The sequence below is a fragment of the Eumetopias jubatus genome, unplaced genomic scaffold (genome assembly GCF_037043125.1).
Source record: "Eumetopias jubatus isolate StellerSeaLion01/CBP00866 unplaced genomic scaffold, mEumJub1_p1.0 scaffold_4, whole genome shotgun sequence".
In the NCBI taxonomy this organism is placed as follows: Eukaryota; Metazoa; Chordata; class Mammalia; order Carnivora; family Otariidae; genus Eumetopias; species Eumetopias jubatus.
In genome coordinates, this window is record NW_028274810.1 from 148443393 (window position 1) to 148452817 (window position 9425).

The 9425-nt window shown below is 42.0% G+C and overlaps 1 non-coding gene across 1 annotated transcript; it reads left to right on the forward strand.

The window, feature by feature from the left end:
• Positions 1-9043: 9043 nt before the first annotated feature.
• TRNAS-AGA (transfer RNA serine (anticodon AGA)) lies at positions 9044-9125 on the forward strand. The gene has a single exon. It is a non-coding gene; the product is annotated as a tRNA-Ser (tRNA).
• The last annotated feature ends 300 nt before the right edge of the window (positions 9126-9425 follow it).

Sequence of the window (9425 nt, forward strand, 5' to 3'; positions counted from 1 at the left end):
ACACTCAGCACCAAGTCTGCTTTTCCCTCTCCCTCTGCTCCTCCTCCAACCCCCTTCCCCCCTACTCACATGTGCTCTTTCTCTCAAATAAATAAGATCTTAAATAAATAATTTCTTACTGTAAATCAGGATCAAAAAGTGTGAAGCCTTCAGCTCTAAGAAGATTGCCAGGAGTGCAAGCATACTGATTTGATTGTAGAAAAAGTATCTGTGGGCAGGGAAACCAGTTAGAGGATATTTTCGGGTTTCAGTAATGGAGAAGACTAAATTAGGTGATAGCAGCTGGATTCAAGAGAAGGAGTTCTGTGCAATAAATATGTTTTCTCTTACTTAATCTACACTGGAACATCATTCTCCTGTTCTCTGTGCCCTCTACAGGGATCTTTTGAGGACCCGTTCTCACTTGCCTGTTTCCTCTCAGGAGGCCTAACGTCCATGTTGCACCCCTCCCCGGGGCTCAAGCAAAGTAGTCACTGATGTGTAGTTTTGTTTTAAAGTAATAAAGGTAACTTCTGGGAGCCTGAGTGGCTCAGTTGGTTAGGCGACTGCCTTCGGCTCAAGTCATGATCCTGGAGCTCCGGGATCGAGTCCCGCATCGGGCTCCCTGCTCAGTGGGGAGTCTGCTTCTCCCTCTGACACTCCCTCCTCTCATGTGCTCATTCTCTCTCTCAAATAAATAAATAAATAATCTTTAAAAAAAATAAAAATAAAAAAGTAACTTGTCTCTGCTTGGTCCAGTAACCTGTCTGTTACAAAATACATCCTGACTTTGGGGAGAAAACACTAGACAAGCCAGAGAGGTGCAAGACAGTGAAGATGGTCTTTTCCTCTTGGGCACAACATCAGAGGCCACCCTGGCTCTCTCAGTAGCTCTGCACTTCCGCTGTCTCCACCCTGGGCTCCCATTTGGCCCTCACAACATCCTTGCCAGATAACTGCTATATTAGTAACCCCATTTTTTAACAAGTGAAGAAACTGATGATCAGAGAAGATAAGCAACACCTTCAGGTACCCACCACCTTCAGCTAGTAAACAGGGGAAATGAGATTGCAACCCAGGTCCGTGTGACTTCTAAAGCTATGTGTTCACCTCCTTTGGCACACTGCCTTTCATTAAACTGTTTCCTTTAGATTAAGAAACTTTAAATCTTTTTAATTTTTCTTTTTTTTATGATGTTCAGTTAGCCAACATAGAGTACATCATTAGTTTTTGATGCAGTGTACAACGATTCGTTAGTTGCATATAACACCCAGTGCTCATCCCACACATGCCTTCCTTAATACCCATCACCCGGTTACCCCACTCCCAACCCCCCTCCCTTCTGTAACCCTCAGTTTGGTTCCCAGAATCCAGAGTCTCTCATGGTTTGTCTCCCTCTCTGATTTCTTCCCATTCTGTTTTCCCTCCTTTCCTCTATGGTCCTCTGCACTATTCCTTATATTCCACATATGACTGAAACCATATGATAATTGTCTTTCTCTGCTTGACTTATTTCACTTAGCATAATACCCTCCAGTTCCATCCATGCCGATTCAAAAGGTAGGTATTCATCCTTTCTGATGGCTGAGTAATATTCCATTGTACATATGGAACCACATCTTTATCCTTTCATCTATTGAAGGACATCTCGGCTCCTTTCACAGTTTGGCTATTGTGGACACTGCTGCTATGAACATTGGGGTGCATGTGCTCCTTCTTTTCACTACATCTCTTTAAATTTTTTTTAAGATTGCTTTTAGTTTATTATACCATAGAAAGCTAAGGTAGGGAAGCATATCAGGTATTTACTAGTCACAACTAACAGATAAAGAGACTGAAAAACAAGAAGTTTCAATGTCTCATCTAAGACATAACCCAGTAAGAGAGCTAGAGCCAAAACTAAAGCTAGCAAAGTCAAGTGACAAATTGCTGTTGGTTAAAAGAATTTTAATCTAACTGTACTTAGGGCATAGATATTGGTGTGGATTTCTGTCAGAGGCCACTGTGTAAATTCATTGCACAACTTCTTCCTTGGAATAGACTTTTAAACTTCTCCTAGCTGATCGAACTTGTTAGCATTTTCCTTCACACTCACATCTCATCTTCTCTGTGTACACAGGATGGTTGCTGGAGAATGTTAAGAGAGTACAGACAGATTCTACACACACAATGGAGAACTGTAGTAACTGTAGAATAATGGAAACTGACAAGTGTCATGTGAACTTATATGCACTCAAAGATCCTGAACTGAATAGATCCCCCACAGATAAGATTTAAGAATTAAATTGTCTGGTTGGGTAAATCTGTCGGCCAAGTCCTTATAAGTAATTAGAAGATCAAATTAAAGCAAATTCCTACCCTTGCCTCAGTTTTTTTTTTTTTAATGGGGAGAAGAAAAGATAACCTTAAGATAAATAATGAAAACATGTAAACTATACTATGACATGATAAAATGAACATGAGTTCTACAGTTAGACCCAATTTCAAAACCCAAGCTGTATGACTTTGGACAAGTAACTTTATCTCTCTGTCCCTAGTTCTTCAGCTGTGACAATTAAATAAAAAGGTTTTAAAGAGCTCAGGATATTGTAGGTATGCATTAAATTATATTATAAATGTGAGACTACTATGCCCAACATGATCATTGCCCTGAGGCACGCTGACACCTCAATGCCTGGCTGACAAGAGGACAGAAACCATTGCAGTGTGGCTCAGGCTAAGAGAACTGACCTGACCTGGGGCTTATTTATATGAAAGGAGTCCACCAACAAAACTCACAGTACTCAAAGGAAGCTTGGATCTGATCCAGCCTGACACTTATACCCAAGGGGTTGGAAGTGGAGGCCTGGAAAGGCAGTAAGAATGTGTGAGCTGTGAAGATATTCATAGGCGAGTGGGTGACAGAATTTGATTCCAGACAGACTCATTCATGTTGAAGCATAACCTTAGCCATAACCAAAAGAGGCAAGGGGCCAGCATGGGCCAAGTGTTTGTCGGGGTCCTTGTGGTAAGCTAAGAAACAGCCCTAAAAAAGATAACCATGTTATCCTTGGAATCTATGAATATTACCTTATTTGGAAAAGGGGTCTTTGCAGATGTAATTAAGTTAAGGATCTTGAAAGGAGGAACTCATCCTGGATTATCTGGGAGGGCCGTAAAGGCAATCACACGTCTCCTTTAAAATTGACACACAAGGGGGCACCTGGGTGGCTCAGTCAGTTAACCATCTGACTCTTGATTTCGGCTCAGGTCATGATCTCAGAGTCGTGAGATTGAGCCCCACATTGGGCTCCTCACCGGCTGTGGAGCCTGCTTAAGAGTCTCTCTCTCCCTCTGCCCCTCCCCTGCCTCCCCCTCTCTTAAAAAAAAAAAAAAATTGACACACAAGAGAAGACACAGAGGAGAAGCCCACATGAAGACTGAGGCAGAGATTGGAGTGATAAGGGCACAAGCCAAGAAGTGCTAATAGCCACAAGAAGTGGGAAGAGGGAAGGAGCAGATTGTTCCTTGGAACCTTCAGAGGGAGTATGATCCTGCCCACAACTTGATTTCAGACTTCTGGCCTCCAGAACTGAGAGAATAATTTCTGTTGTTTAAGCCACCAAGTTTGTGGCAATTTGTTATTGGCAGCCCTAGAAAACTACTGCAGCTCTGGACAAGGGTTTGGAGTTTGGGCAAAGTTTCAGCTCAAAAATAGAAACAGAATTCAATCTAAAGGTAGAAGAGAAGTCCATCACACAGGGCTTAATGGACAGACAGCACTGTGGCCTTTCACTATCCAGACACCAGAGTTAGGCCATCCAGACCGATTCCAGATTGAACCATGATGGAGAAGAGTGAGCAAGTTCTGGGTTGGCTCAGAGGCTGGTGGGGTTCATCTTGCCGGTGAGATATTTAAGTACCTACAGCCAAGCAGGCAAACAGAAACTGACAGAGCAATTGGTGATGTTCTGCCAATAAATGATAAATATCATATAGAACCTGGTCACATGTAGTCTGAGTTGGTTTCGGGTAGAGGTGGGGTTGGAGACCAGAAAATATGCTCCTCCTACTATGGAAAGAATCTGTCCTTTCATTCACATGCTGGGCATGTGCCCGCACTAGGGATGCAGAGGTGAAGCCAGGCCTTGCCCTCCCAGAGCTCTAGCTCTGCTCTGGCCCTCCCCTGTAGCCCCCACAGTCTCTCTTAGAATAAGACCTCCCTGCATGCTCAACAAGACTCATTCTCCTTCAGCCAAGAGCTTCTATGGCTTGAAAAGACCATTTTGTGACCATGTTAGTAAGAAAGGAGAATCGGGGAAAGAAAGAACTTACCATTTCTATAGGCTTCTAAGTCACAGGTCAGAGAATCAGCCTTACTGTTAGAATACGGTGGGGATTCCCTGTTATAATAGGATTTCAGCTTAGATGTTCTCAAAAGCCACACTTCTCCATCCCTTCCTAGGCACTATAGGAGAAACAGGTATAGTCCCTGTCCTTCAAAGAGCCTGTGTCCTCATATGTAATAAGCGATCTAGACATAATCACTAAACTATAAAGAGGTGAGTACATTAGAGTGACACAGACAATCAGATCAAGTATGTGAAGGGATAAGAGATGTTTTTATTGATAAGTCAATGCAGGCGTGAAAGGGTTCCAAAATGTGGCAATTTCATATTAAATTTATATCATCAATGTCATGGCCACTAGAAAGAGTCTTATCCAGAATAACCAGGATGATAATGAAATAAGACAATGTAATGGTTGCAGTGAAAATCTCTTAATAATCAAAGAATTTCTAAATCGTTTCAATTCTTCCCTTGATTGCTTCTTCTATAAAATGGAAGTTTTATACATAATCAATAAAGTCCTTTCCAGCCTCCAAATATTCCTTGGGCAGTTCACTATAAGGGAGATAGCTCTGTTGGCTTTATCCTTAGCAACTTCCATGAATTTTTTGTGGATATGGAGAGCTTTTGGGTTTTCAGAAACCTAAAGTCATCTTTTTTTAAAGCCATAGATTGGCTGACATGTGGAAATGTGATTGAGAAGAGAGCAGACTGGTCTGCTTAAAACCCTGGCTCCTCCCTAAAAGGCAATATGACCAACTGGAGGACGGAAGACTGATGAGCACGAAATCTAAGCCCAGGCTGAGAGACATTTCTGATTGCCTCTGTCAGTTTGGTTCTCCCTTTGCTTTCATTCTAACACCTAGCTGCAATTCCTACTCCCCGTCCCACAGAGTTTTCATATTGATCCTTTTTTCTTTCTCCTGAATCAGGATTAACTTTCTGAAAGTTGAAAATCATAAAGCAAAAACTAATATGAAACAAGGAGGGACGAGGGAGCTGTATTCCCAGAACTGTAGAATTGAAAGGCACATTTTAATGCTCAACCCTCAAAAGAAAGGCTGGACTACTGACTCCTCAGAGGATTGACGGGTTTGAACCACATACATTAGCACTTGCCTCCTCAGGCCGATCTGTTTGTTGGTTGCTATATGGATGGTAATAAAATACCTAGTTGGGTGGGGCCAAAAATTGTATTACACTCTTAGAGCACATCTGTGAATACTGGCCTCCTGAACAAATGACCATAGTTCACTAGGCTTCTGTGCTGTCAGAGGCTGCTTCCCAAATCCCAACTTTGAACCTAGCTCTGCCATATGGACACAGGGGGTCAATGAAAAATAGTGTCCGAGGGGCCCCCAAGCATGAGAAGTTCTGGCAAAAAGTGACAGGTTTTATCCAGGCTGCTGAAGAGAAATGTACTGAGACTGGAAAGACTAAGGAGGTGCACGCCTTCGGAACGTGTCTGTAGATCAAAATACACCCTAAGAGATTCTTGAGAGAGCCCCTGGCGGCCATGTTAACCTTGGCATTGTTATCATTAAAAGGCTATGCTCATTTCTGGCACCTAACATTGGACACATTGACAGCAATGGGGTTGATGGAAGAGGAAAGAATCTGTTTTGCAGTAAAAAAAGATTTTTAAAAAAAAAGCAGTTCTCAGATTTCTCAGGCCATTTGATATCACGCCAGAGAAATACTTGATTTCAGCATTCTTAAGCTCTCTGCAATGATGCTGCAAGTGGTGTCCCCCACGTGTGATGATGTATTTCAGGGCCAGAGTTTTCTCAAGACGTTCCAAGCATGCAGGCTCCTGATCCTTTTTCAAATTACAAAGATGATAGTATCCCAGGGAGGGTTGTGATTAGTCTAAACTCTCCACAGCTGTGAGAGATGAATGCACAAATTCCAATAAAGATTCTGCATGTTCTGGACTGAATTTACCTACATGACATCGAGGCCTAACTGAGGGACCACTTAAAAGAACCGGAGCTGCCTCAGTGCTATTCTGTGTCTGCCACAGCATCAGCTGCTGGGGGGCTGGCAATTGTTCCGGAAGGATTCCTCCCCTCACACCACCATCACTGCCCAGCAGTGGATGTTCATTTTAGAAGGTCTGGGATGCGTGGGAGTAAAGCAGAGCTGGGAAAATTGAACCCAAGTACATGGGAATTTAAAGAGGCCTTGCAATTCATTATGTGAATAGCCAGGAGGATTATAAAACACCTTGTAACTGAAGGGGTTGGCCTGGAGCTGTGTGGGACAACAGAACCAGCTGTATCACCACCCCTAACTCATTTAGAATTGTGCTAGCAAGAAGGCAGGCTCAGAGCTTTCTGCAGTTACTTGGAAAAGCCAACAGGGCTTTATTTTCTTATTCTGGACACTTTTTCCTAAAATACTTCCTTAGAATACGAAGTAACATAATAATACACAGCATGCTCCTTTTACCATGTTTAATAATTGTCTCATCTGAAAACACTTGGCTATTCTCCTTTATGAAACATCTGACACTAGGCGTGCTTTCCAAAACTGTGAAAGACTTAGGGGGACAAGGAATTTACTACACTGTCTACACATATTCGCAACTATAGAGATAATAAATAAGATTCCTCACCTTGGAAAACAAAACAAAAATACCAAAGGAATATATAATAGTATTTTTTTAAATCTTCTAATGTGATCTGCAGGAATGCAGAATCTTCCAAAGCTATGTATACACAATCATGTACATCCACCTCCACTGTTTACAGTCCACTAAAGCACACCTGGCATCACCTCCTGACATCTAGAGATTTTTAATACTCCACTATCTATCATTTTACAGCTTATCACATAGCCACACACATATGTGATATGTGACATTTCTCCTTGTAGACACTGAACTTGTTTTCTCTCTCTAAGGCAAACCAGAAAGACAACACCACTAATGTCAAGAGGCCCAGTGAAGAGTTGAATGAGCTGTAAGCAAAATTCTCAAAGCACCAACCCCTGGATGATCTATCTATACATGGTATTTTATTAAAATGAGGATGGGAGTGGAAGAAGAAGGAGACAAGCTCCAATATTTTCTTATAACCATACAAACAAAACACACAACTACAAGCATTTCCGCTTTTAACTTTTCACAGTCCTTCATGCAAATCCTCCACATGCAAATAGATTCTCTCAACTACTAGCCATACCACCTCAGATTTCACCATTTCTAAAGAAAAATCAAATTATTAATTTAAGCCTGTTAAACTGGATGGTAACTATGCATTACTCCCCCTGGAACCCATGTTGCAAGGGCAACTTCAATATCAAATGGCTTATTCCTGTCTTTCTGCTGGAGGTCAGTTCAAAGTACAAATCACCCAGCAAGGCAACTTGGAGGGGAAAAAAAATAATAATATCTTTTTAAAATTGAGTAGGAAATCAGACAGTATGTCAGGATTCATATGGCTAAAACAAAGCTGCAGGCTAAAACAGAACAGCCCTACAGATAAGAAGAGTGTTGCCTTCCTGAGAATACTAAAGGTTGGTCTAATAGTAACATTAGTGGTTGCTGGTAGATGCTTGACAACCAGCTCATACGGAGAAAAAAACCATGTTTTGTAGCATTTGCAATGTCAACGGAGAAAAAAACCATGTTTTGTAGCATTTGCAATGTCCCTGGTGTAAAAACACCCAGCAAGGCTGATTTCACACTACCCAAGTGACATCCCTGAATGGGAAGTGAAGAAGAAATTCACAGTAACAACCCATTCTATAGTATTTCAGACACAATAGATATAACTAATCTCAGCACAAATTATAATAAAATGTGGGGAAATAACTAGACTATGGTGAATTTTGAGTATTACTTTTGTTTTTAATGTCATTAGTTTAATTGTAAGTTTATATAATTTAGTTTAATTAATGGTTGCATTTAACAATTGGCTTCCAAAATGCATAAAAATGTAAAGCTGGGCTCTAGTGAGCAGGTACCATTGGTTCCAGCACACCACTGCACTTTGCTCTTCAGGGACATTAGACATTTTGAACACGCAACAAACCAAATAAACGAAGCTACTAAATCACTTGGATCAAACTATTTTCAGGGTTTCCAGGGCGGCCAACCTCTTCACTACCCCACTTTAGAAATACTCAAAGTTCAGGTTACACGGTTTGTAGTATTTACAGAAATATCATTAAATAACACCACCTTGCATTTGTATCACGCATTACACTTTTCAAAGTAGGAGTTTAGAGCACGATGGGACAGTCTGATCCTGCCTAGTCAATTTAAATCCGTGGGTAATAATAGCATTTTAGTGCCTTATCCATGAAAAGAGAGTCCTGGGAGCTGTTTGTCCAAAAGAGAGGCGGAGGGATGGAACTGAGAGCCAGGCAAAGAAGCCTAGAGCTGGCCAGACACCCCTACGTTCCAGATTCCCTCCTGGAAATGGCTCCATTACTGAGAAAGCAAGTGTGTGGTAGTACCAGGCTTGCCCCCCTCCCTCCTGTTTTCTAACTCTAACTAGAAATCTGACTAGAACTGCTTTTCCTGATAGAAAAGAAAAGGATTGGATTGGACGGTATATGCTCAAAGAGTATCTGGAAAAGCTAAAATTATTAGAGCTGTAACATTCAAATATGCTCTTAACTGACCGAACAGTTTTAAAATGTTTTTCACCCCGTCAAAACATACCTGTTACGCCAGACACTTGTGTGAAGAGTCTACATAGATCTCACTGCCAAAATTAACAGCAACAGTAGTCGTGGCCGAGTGGTTAAGGCGATGGACTAGAAATCCATTGGGGTCTCCCCGCGCAGGTTCGAATCCTGCCGACTACGAGATCAGCTTTTGCAGCCGATACTTGCTTTCCTTTTGGAGAGTTCTCCCCAGCTTTTCCCACAGATTATTTAAAGAATTTATGACCGCTTGGACTACAACGGGGACCCCAAGGGAGCCATAAAAGGAGCGCATGAGGGAGCTACGGTGTCGTGTGATTGTGGTTACAACCTGGGCCCAGGAGGGGGAGATGGAACAAAACACGCCAATCTGGAAAGAAGAAAAGCAAAACGTCACGAGGTCACACAGAAATGGACAGCTCCGACCTCTGGCCCCGGGAATAGCCCAGCGCCACCAGAAGT